The sequence below is a fragment of the Limulus polyphemus genome, unplaced genomic scaffold, assembly GCF_000517525.1.
Source record: "Limulus polyphemus unplaced genomic scaffold, Limulus_polyphemus-2.1.2 Scaffold5802, whole genome shotgun sequence".
Taxonomy (NCBI): Eukaryota; Metazoa; Arthropoda; class Merostomata; order Xiphosura; family Limulidae; genus Limulus; species Limulus polyphemus.
The window spans coordinates 20,778-39,809 of record NW_013671412.1 but is presented as its reverse complement, the minus strand read 5'-3'; the positions used below and the strand labels follow the sequence as shown (position 1 = coordinate 39,809).

Sequence of the window (19,032 nt, the reverse complement as noted above, 5' to 3'; positions counted from 1 at the left end):
TGTAAAAAAGTCGACAGAGTTGCCATGGGCTCTCCTCTTGGAAACTATACCAGCAAGTCGACGGAGTTGCCATGGGCTCTCCTCTTGGAGTAACCTTCGCCAATTTTTACATGTGTGCAAGAACAACGGGTAAAAGTTGTAGCTAGTGATGAGTTGGCCGATAACAACGTTAAGACGGGTTATCGACTTCTTGAGAAGAATTCTAAGAACAAAGTAAACCTACAGACATCGGTCTTGTTTAACAAAATCTGCATATGTATATAACACTACTCTTATATATTTCTATACAGGGAAAGATTTTTTTAAATTACCTTTTATTTATAGATTGAATAATTCTGATCTGGTCTTCTTTTAGAAATACATATTTTTCTTACTGTTCATGTTAATAAAAATAAAAAGAGAGTTATTGTTTGTAAACTATGTGTAAAAACTGATTGACTTAACTGTTTATTCAGCTGAAAGTTGAAAAACCTGATGGAACTCCTGCACCACATGAACCAATTGAACTATGCAAGTATACTAATACAGAAACGTGGAATATTAAACGTTGGTTGAAAGAAAAAATTAAAACTTGTAAAGCATTTACTAGTGATGAAGTGGGAATAATTAAATTTACTGTGCCTCCTCAAGCTCCTGATGTCATTTCATTAAGATTCAAGGTAGTCAACTTTCCTGGTCTTTACTTGTATGTGAATTTAGTGAAATCTTTTCTCATTATATAGTTAATTTTTGTTTTACATGTTTTACTAAAAACTTTTCAGATTAATACTTGTAAGTTTGCTTGTATGAATGCTAATGACTAAAAAAATTGTGATTTCTAAAGCTTTTACATTTTGCATAACTGACTTTATGTGAAAATGTGACATATCTTTTATTAAACTCAGTGTTCAATGTCTTCATTCTAAAATTAACCCAGTTTTTCTTAGCACTTAAAGATAATATAGATACATTATATTTATTTATGTGAAATTAATTGTATTGAAAGTAAAATGTAAACCTTTTTTTTCATATTCAAGGCTAAATCATTAAGATATAAAAATAAGGAGGAGGGAGATAGTGATAACAAACTAAACCAGCCTCAACATTCCTTCACCGTGTCATCTTGGTATTCTCCTTCTGGAAGCCATCTTCAACTGGAACCTGTTACAGAGGAAGTTGAATGTGGAGAATATTTAGTTATTAAAGTAAAATATACAACACGAAGTGAGGTGAAACGAAAGTTCTATTATAAGGTGATCGTACGTCCCAAAATATGGATTTTTTTCTAGATCAGTTTTCCAAATGTCAGAAATAGGAAAAACAACAACAATAATTCAGAATATTTTATATGTATTAATCTGAATGAATTCTAACATTTTAGGTAAATAATCTTCTAAATGCAGCATCAGGCAATATTTTAAACCATATTTTAATAAGTATGATCATTTATTTGAACTTTTTAGTCTTGATGTAATGTTTGTATTGCTCATTAATTCAACATATGATGTAATAACGTACTACAAGTATGTAAATAACTGGACACATCAAATCCAGTAACCAATGTAACACCTTTGGGGAAAATTTGCATCTTAAAAGGTACACAAGTTTATTACATCAGTTTACTCTATAACTGAAGAGTTTCGGAGAAAAAATTATGAAGTTTATAAATTGTAATTTGTTATTTTCTTTTCAGATAATGGCACGAAATAGCATTGTTGATGGAGGTTCTTTTGAACATAAATGCTTAAGAAAAGAAGATAAATCAAGACTAACTGATGAAACTTACTTTCCTTATGATACTAGTGTCCTCCCTGTGCATCCACCAAATGAACCTGAATGGGAGAATCATGTAATTATACCTCCGTTCATTGGTGAAGTCTCATTGAAATTCATGCCAACTTTTAAGATGAACCCTACTGCTAGAATTATTATATTCTATGTCCGAGAAGATGGAGAAACTGTAGCTGATTCAACTAAGATTGTAATAAAAAAGTGTCTGCTTAACAAAGTAAGTTACAAACTTTATGATTCAATAGTATTGAATAAAACATTCTTTTTGTATTAATTTTGTATGGATCTAAATTTTTGTAAACTTTAATGTGATAAATACTGTTAAATTAGTGATGTGGTCTTTTACTGAGCATAATATATATATATATATATTAAATATCTAATTTAGTCTTCAATCTAGTAATAATGCATGATATCCCAGAAATATTATATTTAATGTTTATAGCATTAAAACTGTCTTTTCTTTAAAAAAAAAAGGGCAGAGTGTTTTTTTTGTAATCAGTGAAATGGACATGTTCATCTATTTAGTAATTACTAAGTTTATTAATATTATTTTTTAACACATAACTTTAACTTTTAACTTGAAGCTGGTTCTTTGTTTGACCCAGTATGACTAATGCTGCTTTTTTCCTATTAATCTTGTATTACTGTAAAATGCAAGATGATAAAAAATATTTAGTTATTAGTAATTATCTGGTAAACTTAGGAACTTTGGCAAAATATGAAAAGTAAAATTATATTTTATGGGCTTGTGAGAAAAGAAAAAAATATATATCTTAGATTGAATAATTTTAGTTGAAAAAAATCAGTGTAGACCTGCATTTGTCAAAAATTTCCATTTTGATCAAATTCTTGCAGTTTTACTCTGAAACATTTCTCTAAATTATTATTTAAAACATAAATGATGTACATACAAAATATGTATAATGAAACATTTCTTTAAATTATTGTTTAAAACATACAAATGATGTACATACAAACTACGTATAATGAAACATTTCTTTAAATTATTGTTTAAGACATACAAATGATGTACATACAAACTACGTATAATGAAACATTTCTTTAAATTATTGTTTAAAACATACAAATGATGTATATACAAAATATGTATAATGAAACATTTCTCTAAATTATTGTTTAAGACATACAAATGATGTATGTACAAAATATGTATAATGAAACATTTCTCTAAATTATTGTTTAACACATACAAATGATGTACATACAAAATATGTATAATGAAACATTTCTCTAAATTATTGTTTAAGACATACAAATCATGTACATACAAAATATGTATAATGAAACATTTCTCTAAATTATTGTTTAAGACATACAAATCATGTACATACTGGATAATGTAAATCTATTTTATACCATATTTAATAGTGGCGAATTACTTTTTTTGATTACTATTTAAATTTTGAAATGTGATGATTTTTTTACACTGACATTTTTTTATTTTAGCTGGTAAAAGTATATGCATAAACTTATATTTTAAAATTCAATTTGTAGCATACCCAGTCTACAAGCAAAAATTATTAGTTTGAATGTAAATGGGTTTATATACTCTTTACTTGTCAATACATTACTTGTATAATACTTTAAATTTAATATATTGATGATGATGTCAGATTTACCTTACTTTTAATTTTCATGTTATCTGATTTATTGCCAAATCCTAAGTAGCTTTGTTTGTAGTTAATCACAAAGTGTGGTAAAGACAGTTGTGGGATGTTGATAATGATACATGAAAAGTGTTAAAAACAAAACTAGCAAAACTGATTGAGGGGTTTTAGGTAGCTTATAAGCTTACCTTTGTTGTTAAGATAAATTTGTTAAAATGGAGAAATAAAAATTAAAAAGGTAATTAAGCAAACAAAAAATTCAAAATTGTTTTAACTTTTTGAGTAAAGTTTATTAATTTTTCACAGAAAGTTATGGTAAATTATTATAACTTATTATATTCCAGTCTAGTAAGATAGTTACAGTGTGATGAAATGATAATTTAAAACTTAAATACTTATCACGGAGTGTACATACTGCAATCTTTTGTAATCTTTCTTTGCAAATTTTTTTATATGTTATTATATTTTTGTATTTATCATTTTTTCAAATACATCACATTTTTTTTTCTATTAATTTAAGATTCTGTTGTGTTTTAAAACAGGTTAGTCTTAAATTTCGAGAAGACAAAGTACTTCCTGGTGATTATTCTACACTCCAGCTAACAGCAAGTCCTAATTCTATCTGTGGAATTGGAGCTGTTGACAAGAGTGTTTACATATTAAGTTCAGACAATCGTATAACTGAAGAGGAGGTTTGTTTTCTTTTTTGTCTGTAACCTAGCAAGTACCAAGTCTTTGAATTGGTTTTAGTATGTATTGAATTAATGAATGATTATATCATATGGATTATACATCGTATTGGGGGAACATAACAATGTATTCAAATTAACATGTACCAAGAAATGTATTGTAAGTATGATTGATATTTTATTTGCTTTTGAACTTACTTATAAGCAATTATCTCTTGTTCACATCGAAGAAGACTTTCATGTTTTCTCACATATTTGGATACTTGTTAATATTTTTTATCTGTGGAATTGGAGCTGTTGACAAGAGTGTTCACATATTACATTTAGATAATCATATAACTGATGATGAGGTGTGTGTTTTTATCTATAAATTAGCAAACCACAAATACTTAGATTGGTTTTTCGATATTAGATGAAAAATATGTAACATATTAATGTGTAAGTGTCTGAAAAGATGTTTGAAATTCCTCCTCAAATCTGGAATTTTTCAAGAGAGTGTGTCATAATAAAGTACTTTATAAGTTGTATATATCAGCCAACATATTAAGGTTATTGCTTTACTATATGCTTTTAAAATCACCCATATTTAGTTCTCAAAAGAACAGCACACTTACATTATGTGATAAACATGTTGGGAAGTGTGTTACGTAAAACCTTTTTCAGAATTTTTTTTTATACCAATGTTTGAAGACTGAGTAGAAGATTATGACTGATTGATAGAAAAAATGATTGAACTATACTTAAAGTTGTGACAAGGATTGAAATATCTGGAAAAGCTATTAAAGATTTGATGTAAAGGAGAGATTTGGGGCCTGGCATGATGTGTGGTTAGGGGGTTCAACTCATAATCTACAGGTTGTGGATTCAAATCCCATCACCAAACATTTTCACCCTTTCAGCTGTGAGAGTGATATAATATGATGGTAAATCCCATTTTTCGTTGGTAAAAAAGTAATCCAAAAGTTTGTAAGTGGATGGTGTTGACTAGTTGTCCATCATTTCTAAATTAGGAATGACTAGCACTGATAATCCTCAAGTAGCTTTGTATGAAATTTCAAAAAATACACAAACAAAAGAGAAATTTGGTGGGAAAAAAGGTGGGAAAGATGAGGAAAAAAGTATTTTTTTAAAACACACATCCTGGAAAAAAAAACTGGGTGTGTCTTTTAAAAAAATGTTTCTTTTGTGTACTAAGACAAACTTCCACATCTTCTGGACTGCTGTGTAAGAATTTAAAGTTGAGAAAACCTAGTGGAATTGCCACTAATAAACTAGTACATTTACTGACGGCAAGACAGGGAAAGCAGCTGTAGTTTCCCATAGACAAAGCTGGAAAATAAATTCTTAAAGAGAATTAACATTTTTAAGAAGATGCACTAGAATACTGCAGTCCTCAACAATAACAAACATATTGAATACAGAAAATAAGATACAAAGTCAGAGAAATGTAGAGAAAAATACATGACCTGAAGTGTGAGTGGAAGGTTAAATAGACAAAGAGAAAGAAAAGAAAAATAAGACTGTACAATAGAAGTCAAAAGATAAAGATTAAAAATTGAAGAGGAGATGTAAATTTCAGTTAAGAAGTAAAAAGGTTAATTTTTATCATGAACCATGACAGTGGTTCGTAATAGGGATCGCAAGGAAATGCACAAAACCCTAATAGAACTTTTGGGCAAAAAGTGCCTTAAACAGTAAAGTTTCAGTTCAAACAACACTTTAAAACCTTTTGTTTGTTTTTGAATTTTGCACAAAGCTACACGAGGGCTATCTGCACTAGCCGTCCCTAATTTAGCAGTGTAAGACTAGAGGGAAGGCAGCTAGTCATCACCACCCACCGCCAACTCTTGGGCTACTCTTTTACCAATGACTAGTGGGATTGACCGTCACATTACAATGCCCCCATGGCTGAAAGGGCGAGCATGTTTGGTGTGACGGGGATTCGAATCCACAACCTTCAGATTGCGAGTCGAGCGCCCTAACCACCTGGCCATGCTGGGCCCTTTAAAACCTTTACTATTGACTGCTAAGGTTGTACACATATAAAAATGCACAAAAAAGCATGCACGTTAGACTTACAAATCTGCCCAAAATAGCCTGTTTGCAATTCATCATCTTATTATTATCATTCTCTTGCTAGCCTACAACAAAAATGGCTTGGTATATTGCACCCAAACCTTTTGTAGAATACTAAATAAGGTACTGTGAAGATCATATGGGTATTGAAAAGTCTGTTTGTTTCTTTTATATTTTACATAAGCAAAAAAACATCATAATTATAGTGTAAACAATGCTGTCATTATGCTCTTGAAGTTAGCTTTTTACAAATATGTGGTGTCCTTTTAAAAAGCTTAAGTATAGGGTGAAACAGGAATTACCAACCAATAATAGATGAACATTAGATGACTGTAACATGTAGATACTCAATGCTTTGTACACTATACAGTTGGTACTTTTAGGGAGCCAACCACTATCTATATTATGTATGAAGTGAAGGAATAAACAAAAACTCAGTACACATAGTATTAAGTTTTATTACACACATTCATAGAATAATTGCTTTAAAAGACATGAAGGTTTATTTAAAGCAGTGTTTTAGATGTATATGTTTTATTTGAAAAGGCTTCTTTTCTACTGGTAAAATTGTATACACATTTAGTGGGGTTATGTCTTATTCTAAGCATATATTTGCCATTGCTATGCATTATATATAGAGAATTTAGTTATAAATAAACTATAAATGCTCACTATATTCTCAAACAAATCTCCATGAGAATCTCCAGCTGCAGCTTAATAGTTTACATCTCGACCTATTGAAATCAAATAGTCAATAGCTACAGTAAATCATCATGAACTGTATCAGCTAGCTACTAGCTATGATTAGTATCATTACAATGTATAAAGTTAGAAACCATATCAAGTAATCCTTTGCCCATAGTTGAGCATAAAAAAGCCAGCAGAAAAGATAAATATAAATCTGGGAATTTTAAAACCTGCAAACAGGGATCCTTAAAAATTAAGCAAACAAGGCTGGAGGTACTGTAAACATTATTTACTCAAACTACAAATACCTATTTTGACTCAACCACAGGTAGTTCTAGATAACAGTATGGAGCCAAAATATGGATCCATATTTCCAGGCTTTTAAATTCCCAAGTTTTTATTTATCTTGTGGTTTATGACAATTGGGAAGGAAAGCTTTTACTATTGATGAAAGATAAGAATGCAAGGACTAGAAAATATCAAGGACAAGAACATAATAGAAAAGGAGAAGAAGATATGGGGTTTTCATAGATGAAATCACAAGATCAACATTTGAGTAGGAAAGAGCAGAAAGTTTTAGAATTTTATGAGGCTTGGGGACTGATGATGTCGAATGGATGATTTGAGTGTTTGAGGTTGTTTAAGTTTTGAAATTAGGAAAAATATTGTTGTAACATTGTTCTTCTATCAGCTCCCTATAGCTTACAAAAGAATTGCTAGATTAAAATATTGTTGACAACACTGATCCCACCCTGTATTATGAAGTCTATTGAATAATCCTAATGCAAAACAAACACTGGCTATCTTGCCACCGGAGGAGTTTTTCCAGAATAGGTAGTTGAGTGAATTCTCTGGAGGTAATCTCTACAAACACTCTGGTGTTCTTCACTGAAAAACTGGTGTTACCCAATTGGGAATTATCTTACCAATGTTCTTCCACAGCTTATCACAGTGGACCTTTGGCAAGAATTGCTTATCGTTCTGGATTCTGTATACCACTTGATTTATTATTTTGTCCTGCATATGACCTCTCCTAGCACCTGCTTAACTTTAGAATTTATCCATCCTTCTGGATTCTGTATACCACTTGATTTATTGTTTTGTCCTGCATATGACCTCTCCTAGCACCTGCTTAACTTTAGAATTTATCCATCCTTCTGGATTCTGTATACCACTTGATTTATTATTTTGTCCTGCATATGACCTCTCCTAGCACCTGCTTAACTTTAGAATTTATCCTTTCTAGCAGCAAGGATTGTAATGCCATTCTATGTCACCTCAATGGAATTCAGTCTTATCTGTGTTAACATCATGCCAGCTTTTCATTTTATCACTAGCTGATTTAAGTCTTTCTCAGGGAAAGCTGTCTAACATTTTTATCCTTCACATATATGAGAGCTCTTCCAACCACCAGTTTCCAAGACATGTTGGAGTATTTGCTTCCACAACATCCCAGGCACTAGATAAAGATATATTGCTAGTATCTCTTGATATGAGTATTTCACTTCTTCGTGGTACATTGACCACTGTCTTTTTTTCCACTAGATAATTTAATCTCAAGTGTAGTAATTGCTATGTAACACATAAGAATTTCCTGGTCATAAACTGTGAAGCTATCTGAAACTAGCCTAACCTCATACTCAAATCTGTGCATGAAGTCAGTTTCTAATATACGTTCCTCCCCAACATAAATTACTCGCACATCATGAGGAGTAGAGAATCTTCCTACAGTAAGGGTAATTTCCAATTTCCCTTTTGCTGGAACTTTCTGCCCAATTTCTATTCACATCAATTCTTCTTCTTTTTTTATCCCTGGAGGCATTTGCTATCTTTCATTAATAAATAGGGTAGAACAATTGTAGAACCAGAGTCAATCAGCATACTGCAAAGTTTCTTTTAATAAATCCATAGACTTGTTGATGATTTTCCTCAAATAATGAACTTCTTATCTCATATCTGGTAGAGGAGTATTCCCAGCTGAACCTCACCCAATAAATGCACCTAATTCCTGTCTCTTTTTTGGGTGTCTGGCTAGCCTCTTATTGTTCTTTCAGTCTATGTATTGTTTCTTTAGCTTAATAGCGGCTTTTGATTTTTTACAGTCTCGACCATAATATCCATATTTCCCACAATTATAATAATTTTTTTCTTTTAATATTCTCTGGGAAAAGCTCTTATTGCATACAGGCTTTAATCTACAGTTTTCTTGTGATCTATTTCTTCCATTTTTTGTGACTAGCCATCTGATTAATTCTTTCATTTATTCTAAACTAATAGAGTATCTGGCATTGCTTTTATGAAAATGGCTTTAAATATCCTGAGTTCTTTTGATTAAGTCAACCATATTAATCGTGATTTCTTGCAAAAAAATCAAAATGACTTATTTACCTAACTATATATTTTGATTAAAATCAATAAAAATTTGCTGAAACTATTTTAATCAAAGCAAAACCAGGTACATTGCTCCTGCTTATTGCATGTGCTTTGCATGACATTTCAAGTTTCAAAAATAAAATTCCCTACCTTTTGGTGTCCTGATTTCTGCTGTGTGGTCAAGTGTCATTTGCAGCATATTCTGACTTTCTTATCATTCCATTTAATGAAGAATAAATTTATTCTCTTCTCATTACAATACAACGTAAATGAAAGTTTGCTGATACCAAATGTTTTAGTAAAGTCATCGTATAAGTGATTCTTGTGAGTACACGCAAGCAAAGCAAAAGATATGGCTGAAGCAAGCCTATTTAATTGAGGGGATGTGCACCAAGGGACACCAAAGTGTTAATCATTTTACATATGTGACACCAAGGTGGTTACTGTTGATTGGCTTGTGACATAGTGTTATGTTAATTATTGTAAACATGTGACACTAAAGTGGTTACTGTTGATTGGCTTGTGACGTAGTGTTATGTTAATTATTGTACACATGTGACACCAAGGTGGTTACTGTTGATTGGCTTGTGACATAGTGTTTTGTTAATTATTGTACACATGTGACACCAAGGTGGTTACTGTTGATTGGTTTGTGACATAGTGTTATGTTAATTATTGTAAACATGTGACACCAAAGTGTTTATTATTGATTTTCTTGTGACATGGTGTTATGATAAAAATTGTAAACATGTGACATCAATATATACTGAGCTGCGGTGTATAAATACTTGACCACTAAGTTAAGTGAAGATCTTGGATAACTATCACTTCTGTAGGCATTGCCCTGTAAATGTTAATTTACTAGTGACCGATTGGGGTTGCTACTCAGCATGAGAATATAAATTGGCCATTGTTCATGAATTGTCTTGTGTAAGTTGTAGTGAATTAGCAGTTCCTGAGATTACTCGATGTGTTGTTGCTGAGCTAGTTGAGGCCACTGTCAATGATTTACTCGTACATGGTACAGAATAAGATCATCACAAAGTAATCTCAACAAATTAACAGCTTGTATTTCTGTAACACCATGAAATTAAAGCATCTATTTTTTAATATTATATATCATTTGGACATTGTACCCTAAATTCTGTTTGAAATAATAATTCTTTGAAATGACATTTATTATGAAGCAAAATAGGTTTCTGAATCTCTGAAATCAACAATATTAAAATATTCACTTTCTCTGAATATAGCTTAAGTGAATTTGGCAGATCTTTTCTTGTGCCTACTAGGTGATATAATAAGAGCCCTTTCATTAAGAATCACTCAATTTATCACTTTCTACAATAAAGGAATAATCATTTGAAATTTTTTATTGTTCGTTAAGGATTGGGTTGGTGTTAAAGTTGGTAGATCAGATCGATAGTAAAATATTCATCCAATCCTCATCATTTGCATTTATATCAAGAGTAAAATGCCTGTGATTCACGTATGGTCTTCTCATCATTTTGCCATCTGTATAGAACTTTGCTTAACATTATTCTTAATATTACATTAAAAAATGCCATTTGTAACAGTTTTCAGGTACAGTTGAAAAAGGTAACATTTTATCTATTTATTCTATCATACCTTAGGTTTTCAGGAAACTTGGAGGCCATAACAGCTATTGGTCATCACAGGCAACACCAGACTATGAATATTGTAAAAACTATGTATTCAAACACAGTAAGTATATTGAGATAGTTCTGAAACAGTTATTATTTCACGTATTTCAAAATAAATAAAACATCTTGTAAATTCAATAAAAAGAAAAATATTTTCTATACAAAAGCATCTTGGCCTGGTATGGCCAGGTGGTTAGGGTGTTTGACTCACAATCTCTGGGTCATGGGCTCGAATCCCTGTCCCACCAAACATGCTTGCCCTTTCAGCCATAGGGGCGTTATAATGTGATGGTCAATCCCAATATTCCTTGGTAAAAAAATTAATCCAAGAGTTAGTAGTGGGTGGTGATGATTAGCTGCCTTTTCTCTAGTCTATAACTGCTGAGTTAAGGACAGCTAATGCAGATAACTTTGTGTAGCTTTGCGCAAAATTCAAAACAGATGAACAAAAGCACCCTAGTTAATAATATCATATTTATTTTTTGTTCAAAAATATAACTTGTATTGTTTCCATATTTAGATTAATGTAACCTGTGGTTTGGGGGAAGGATTGAGGTTATTTTGTTTGTGGATGTGTTTGTAGTTAAGCACAAAGCTACACAAAGGGCTATCTGTGATCTGTCCACCACTGGTATCAAAACTCGGTTTCTAGCATTGTAAGTCCACAGACATACCACTGTGCCACTAGGGGGCGAGGCTATTTTGCAAACATTTATTGTTTTGGCTTAAGTTTGGTAGTTTTCTTTTTTAATGGTAAATATATTTATTTAGTTATTTTTCAAAAAAAAAAAATCTTACTTATGTTTACAGGTAATTGGAAATTTTGCTACAAGGTAAGATATTATTAGTTTATTGATCTTTTGTAACTATTTTCGTGTTTTATTTCTCTAGCTGAAAGTGAAAAAAAAAAGGTTTATCTACCAGAGTTTACGTCTATTGGGTATTTGGATACCATCTTTGCTTTTGATGTAAGTTATAATTTTACAAATGTTTCCTGTTGCATTTACTATAATTAAAGTGATTTTAAAGATTTTGAGTTAAGAAGAAAAATGCATAATCTTGATAAATGGAATCAGTTTCTTACCTCCTCTGAACATACTTGTTGACATATTTTCAGATTACTACTGAACATTCCTTGCACAATAAGTTAAGACTACTAGATATGAGAAATTAGAGTATACATTAAAGCAGTGGTTCTCAACCATTTTTATGTTACATACACCCAGTCAAACCCTTGAGCCAACGAGATACCTCTGATGTATATAAATTGTTAACAAAAATTATGAGTGATTCAAGTAATAAAAAGGTATATAGAAAAATAATAATAATTCAAGGGTAGGTCAACAATAAGCAAGGTTGGGTGCCGACTAGTGAAATATTTTGGTAACTCACCAATGCTTCCCTATAGTTTTGAAGTGTTGTTTTTCAAAGGTTTTTGTGTACCCGAGAAGGGTTTCCAGATATATGTATTCCACACATTTGGAACCACTTCATTAAAAATAAGTAATAACATATATATGTTGTACTTTGTAAATCTTTTTAAGCCTTGTGATGCTGGAATGAGCTTGATGTTTCTTTCTATTTCGTTAGTGATGTAATTATACTAAATGATAAAATCCCTGTAACCTGAGCACATTCAAAAGGTGGACCTTTCTTTTTCAGTTTGCCCCTGAAGAAGCAATGTACACCTTTTGAAAGTGCTCAGGTTATATGGTTTTTATCATTTTGTATCAAGACTTATTGAACCTACATGTTTTTTTGACATCACGTACTTATACTAAGTCAGGTTTGGCTGGCACCCAGGCATTTGTTTGTTGTTGTAAAAGATTTAGAGCACCTTCATAGTTTTTATGATTTTCTCTATAAATTATTGATTATGTGAAATGAAAATATTAATTGGGTAATCATTAAATGAAATAATGAGAGATTTAGTAAAGATCAGAGCAATGATCCTTCTGTATGTTTCACTTAAAAAAAAGTTCTAATTGAATTTGGCTCCACACAGGGGCAGACTGGACTCTAAAATGTTTCTGGAAAAAAAAAAGCTAGAAGATGCCCACAAATTTATCGTAAAAATAATAAAATTATGTACTTTTCCAAAGGGGCTTACCGGGACTTTTTCCCAGTGACTTGTTAGGCCAGGCCTGGCTCCACACATTATTAATTTTTAAAATCTTATAGCCCAGGCACTTTTGATTTTCTAGAATTTTGTCACTGCATTTGATTTTTGTTTTTACAACCTTTCTGCCATCAGTTTATACTAAATAGTTTAAACCAACTGAATGTATCAGTTTGGGCCATAGGGAAAACGTTGTTGCTAACAAAGTTCCTTTAATGGATGAATTAAGCAATTCTAGTTTCAAAACACACTCATCTTTCACTATTCATCTAATCCCGTTTGGCCATGTTTTAAGTACAATAGATTTCTATTCAGTTGAAATGAATGTGTAGCTTACTTATAAATCTCTAGTATAGAATTGTAGTTTCTGCTGATATGTTATGAAACACAATGTATTCTGTGTGTTACAAAGCTTTGGGTCTTTACATAAACATTAATTAAAAGATTGTAATAGTGTATGTCCCAGTTAAAAGAAAAACACTGTCAAGACTACAACTACTGTGGACTTTGATGATAGTGTAGTTTTAGCTACTCTTAAAAATGGTTAACTGGTATATATTTATAAATGATATGTAACAACTTATCACAACAAATATTTATTTTTGTAAGAGAAGCAAGAATTATGCAGTAAAATTTGTTTTAGGATGTACTTCTAGATATCTACATAGACTATGGTCCACCACCATGACTCTTATTGTGCCAAAGCAATAAAAATGTAGTATCATAAATTCTAAACTTTTTTTAATGCTACTAATGCAAATTTATTAAAATAAAATGAAATTATTTAAATTATCAAAGTAATAAAGAATTTTCAAGAAATTCTGCAAAGAAATTGGAAGAAAATGTTTTCATGTGTGGTGTTTTTGGTTTGTGGAAATAATGACTCAAAGGTATCGTAGCCCGGCATAACAAGAGGTTCGAGGATTTAGCTAGATAGAATATCAATCTGAGAGCAACTGCAGAAGAGGAGAAAAACAAGTTTGACTAACACAATGTGTTTATTTCATATTTCCTGTACAAAATTGTTTTATACAACTTTCAAGGGAAAGACAAGTATTAAAGTAAAATAAATATGTGTGTAGAGATTGAGGGAAGTAAACTTACATAAATATCAGAAGGGATGAATAAAAGATAAACACACAGATGAAACTTCACCAGCTACTCTTGATTCTCGTAAAAATCTGAATTAATCTGTCTAAAAGTGCCAACACAGCACATTCTCTGTAGCTGACTAATCAGAAAAAGGGCACCAAAATAAGAAAATATTTCTATTCATTCAATCACAAGATCAAGCAGACACATGTAACAACAGATAAGTTCCTTGACTAATTGCAGCTGTAAAAAGTAGCACACGAGACTCCAATTTTTCACGTGACCTTAACAAGACTTAGAGTTCCAGAATCATGAATTTTGTAAATATGAAATGTAAACTATGGAACAATAAGTGTGTAATATTTATATGCTATACATGCAATTTGAGGGGTTTTGTTTTATCATTTTCAAAAAAATTCTAGCAATATTATGACCATAGTTTTGACATAAAAATGTATTGATTTCCTTCCTTTTTTTATTGATAAGGAAGCTGGTCTTCTTGTGATTAGTGACATGGAAATGGAAACACGTCCTTGTAAACCACTGGATTTTGAAGATAGTCAAAGACCTTGCCCTAATTATGGTGGTGTGATCTAAAACATATTTTATCTGATTTATTGATAAAGAATTTAAACAATACAATTTATTTGTTACAAATTCTCTGTCATATATGCCTCAATTTAACTTTCTTTTACTTTTTTCTCACTTTAGATTTGTTTCTGGTTTACAATTAAGAAAATGGTTAGGTACATTGAAAGTATTTGTTAACACTGATATACACTTTTGTATGGTTTAAAGAATTTCTCATAATCACTCCATCAGTGAGTAGTAATAACATTCATGAGTTGGGGTCTTTCGAGGAATTAAAAAATACCTGGTGACTCTTTCAGATCTGTCAGCATTGAGCATATCTATTGAAAATACACAAAGTTAATTGCACAAACCCATCTGTGAAAATTATTTTTCAACAATGGTGCCACTGTAACATTATTTGTCAACATTAAGAAACGTTTGAACTGAAATACCTGGACTGCACATACACAAACATCCTGGGCTCAAAAATTTGTTTTCTTTCCTGTAATAATGTTTGAGTAGAAAGTAAGAGTATTAAAATTATTCCTATTTTTTCAGACTTGGTTAATTTAACGTAACTGAAGTAATGATTTTGCATCACAGTTACTTTCTTTAGTTAGCTGCATTTAGCAATACGTGAATGGCAGTTAGAAGCATGAACATATATATGAATATAAGTAATTCAGTTTAAAATAAAATTTAAATCCACATTAATGGAATGACACCAAATCTATATGAATACAAGTTTCATATGTTTTCTTCAGTCCAGTGTTTGTTTGCGAAAGAGACACAGTATTGTGTATTTACCTACTATTAGTAATTTACTTTATTTTATCTAGATTATTTTAAAGTGTAAAGTACACTTACTAAATTACAGAGACGAAGTATTTTACTGTTACGGATAACATTGGAAGACTACCACCATCATTACCACCTCCACCTGGAAGTCCCGTTACTCCAGAAAAGCCAGCAGCAACAGTAAGGACTTACTTTCCAGAAACATGGCTTTGGGAACTACAACATGTTGGGTGAATATATTAAAGTATAGTTTATTCACATTTAGTATAATTTGATTGAAGCTAACAACTCTATTATAAAACATTTTCTTCAATATTAACTCCTTTATCCTTATCTCCTGGTGCAGTTTGATTTCCCATTGGGGACACAGCAGATAACCCAATGTGGCTTTGCTCTAATAGAAACAAATAAACATTATGCTCCTTGTTGTAGAAAAAATACAAAATGTGACATGATTATGTAAAAATAGTTATAAATGATAATCAGTCTGTGCATTTGTTGTTATTTATTAAACTGAAAATAACATTTTTTGTTAGCACTGGAAACCATAACTTCCACTTTTGATTTTCAGCATGTATTAGTGCATTTGTTGGCATCACAATATTGTTTTTAATGTATTTGTTTTTACTTTGAAAATTTATATGTATTACATAGATTTGATTTTAATGCAAAGTTGTAGCTGTATAGAGTAATCTGTAGAATTGTAGTAACATGTATTACTTTGTATAGACTGTAACCTATTTCTTAGAATTTAAAAAACATTTACTGACTTAAATCATTTCATTTTAATCCTTCCAATTTATTAGAGCCACTGGAGAGCTAAGTTTTAGACGTAATATTCCACATACAATCACAGAATGGGTTGGCAGTGCTATCTGTATCAGTGAAGAGACAGGCTTAGGTGTTTCAGAGGCAGCGACTGTTATAGGATTCCAGCCATTCTTTGTCAGCTTTACCCTTCCATACTCTGTGATTCGAGGAGAGAAAGTTCCTATCATTGTGACAGTCTTCAATTATCTCAATGAATCATTAAGTGTAAGGATCTAGATTTTGGAAGCATAAAACTAAACTATGGAAAAATGTATTTGCTATAAAGTCAGTAATAGCTTTTTTTTTTCTTCTAAATTATCATATTTAGAGTCAATTTCTGTATTTAATGTCATCATTTTCTGCCCTTTTCTATCTCTAGAATATGTTATGAATATTTTTAGTCATTACATTAAACTGGAAAATATCTTGTTTATATTATTTAATGAAAAATTATTTCTGAGAAAAAGTTAAGATTCAGAAGTAAATCTTACTTTGTTGCACATAGTAAATTAACAGTTTCTTTCATACAACATGAAATTTATTTTTTAAAAACACAGTTGTATTTAATTTCTTACACAACCAAATTTTTATATTAATTATATTAAAAATGTTTTGTTTTCAGAATAATGTGTTACAAGGTTATTTATTCCTTACATATAATGATATTCCTTCTAAATACAGCTGTGAGTAATCTACCATATGTTACGTATGAACTACTTTCAGAGCTATGAAAAAATAGGTGTACCTATGATAGTTTAAAAGAAAATTCACAGATAGAATTATTAAATAATTGTTCAATTCTGCTCATTTGTATTTAGTCTAAAAAAGACCTATTTATTTACATTATCAAATTAAAACAACTCAAGGTTTCTTTATGTAAATTTCTAGTTTTTACATGTGAATCTCTTTGAAATAGTTTTTTTAATATTTTGCATGTTTAGTTAAACTGTTGAGTTATGGATCACAACTCAATAAATTTATTACTAATATTAAATCATTAGGAAAGAAACTTTGTACTGAAAAATTTAATTATCCTTTTTGAGATTCCAGAAATAATTACTAACTGTTTTTTTGATAATATATCCAGCTGGTATATGGTCAGGAAGTTTGTTATTGTACTTACATCTGGAAATTTTAGCTACATTATTTTCTCTTTAATGTAGGTTGAGCTGTCATTAGAGCAGAGTGAAGACTTTGAAATGTATAACTCTACCAATTCTTACACCAGCTGCATATTAGGAGGAAAAAGTGACACAACTCGTTGGATTATTAAGCCAAAGTCTCTTGGCCAAGTTAATCTGACAGTCTATGGCACTTCACTGCCTCATGGAGGAAACTGTGGTAATCAACATTATTCTACAGTTATAGCACGAGATGCAGTAACAAGACAATTGTTGGTGGAGGTAATAGTTTTTCATCTTACTAAGCTCGTATGTTTGTTAAAAATAATTTAACAAATTATCCCTTAATCTATAAAGCTGATTTAAACACTATCATTAAAAAGTAGGACTTGTAGAAACACTGTAAGCAGATGACTTATAAGCAAAAAAATATTGTTTGCCAAGAAGGTATACAAGAAGGTTTTCACAATTCCAATTCACTGTAAAAATGTGGAAATCCAGTTACTTTGCCCCTGGCACCCCTGTAACCTTTGACTATAGAGATTTAAAGATCATGATCTTGTTACAATTTGTAAAGTATGGTGATTTTCAAGTGCAGATAGCACCAACTGATCATTTTTTAGAGAATTGCATTACAGGACTTTTTTACTTGAATTTCTTTTATTCATAATTATAAAAGAATGCAAAACACAAAACTTTAGTGGTTCAGAGAAAGAAATATCTGTAGTATTGAATCATGTTGGAAAGCAAGGAAAAGCATGATTCCAGCAGGGATAAATGGACTACTCCATGACCATCTACCAGATTCTCACCAGAGGTAATAAGGAAATTAAACAGCTTATCAGTGGAAATAACCTAAGCACAGTTTGGCCCACTTCAGAACCTCACTTATAACTTTAAATGTGATAATTTAATTATGTTTAAAAAAGCAACACAGGAGCTTGTGTTCACAAACTTCTTCCAAAACATATTAGCTAAATAGAAGAGCAAGTTTTGAAAGACATATAACAAAAACATAGTATGTTTTCATACTGGATTAAACATATGTCTGCTTACATTTCTACAAAAGTCTGAACAATTTATTATCATTCCATCAGAAGAGTTGGGGATGTTGTATTATTCAAGTAACAATGTTTTCCATTTTGAGGAGGCTGACGACAAGGATGGAAATTCTATTGATGCTTAAGTTACTGATTATTTAAAACTTGCAAAAAGTCTACATGGAATGTCTACATAAGTTCCCCAAAGTAAAGAAAGTAGTGCCCTACAACTCCTTCCACTACCCCAGTAGAAAGACTCTTCAGTCTTAGAAGCCTATTCCTAATTAATTAAAAGAAATCATTGCCCAAAAAAGCTGATTCAAAAATTCCCTGCTGATGTGATACAACAAGGACTATTCATAACTGTAGATATAACAGTTTGACTAAATGTATGTATTAAAAAATTCAAATTGCAAGGACATGACAGATACCACAATTTAATTGATGGACAGATATACAATACACATCTACAAAATACATATATGTATCTATTTTGTTATGTTAATAATTTACTTCAACAATGTTATCTATCTATCTATATATATATATATATATATATATATATAATAAAGACTAAATTAGTTATGTTTGT

At 30.8% G+C, this 19,032-nt stretch overlaps 1 pseudogene; it reads left to right on the top strand.

Moving 5' to 3' along the window:
* The window catches only part of LOC106473003, a 48,833-nt pseudogene that overhangs the window by 14,191 nt on the left and 15,610 nt on the right, over positions 1-19,032 (top strand).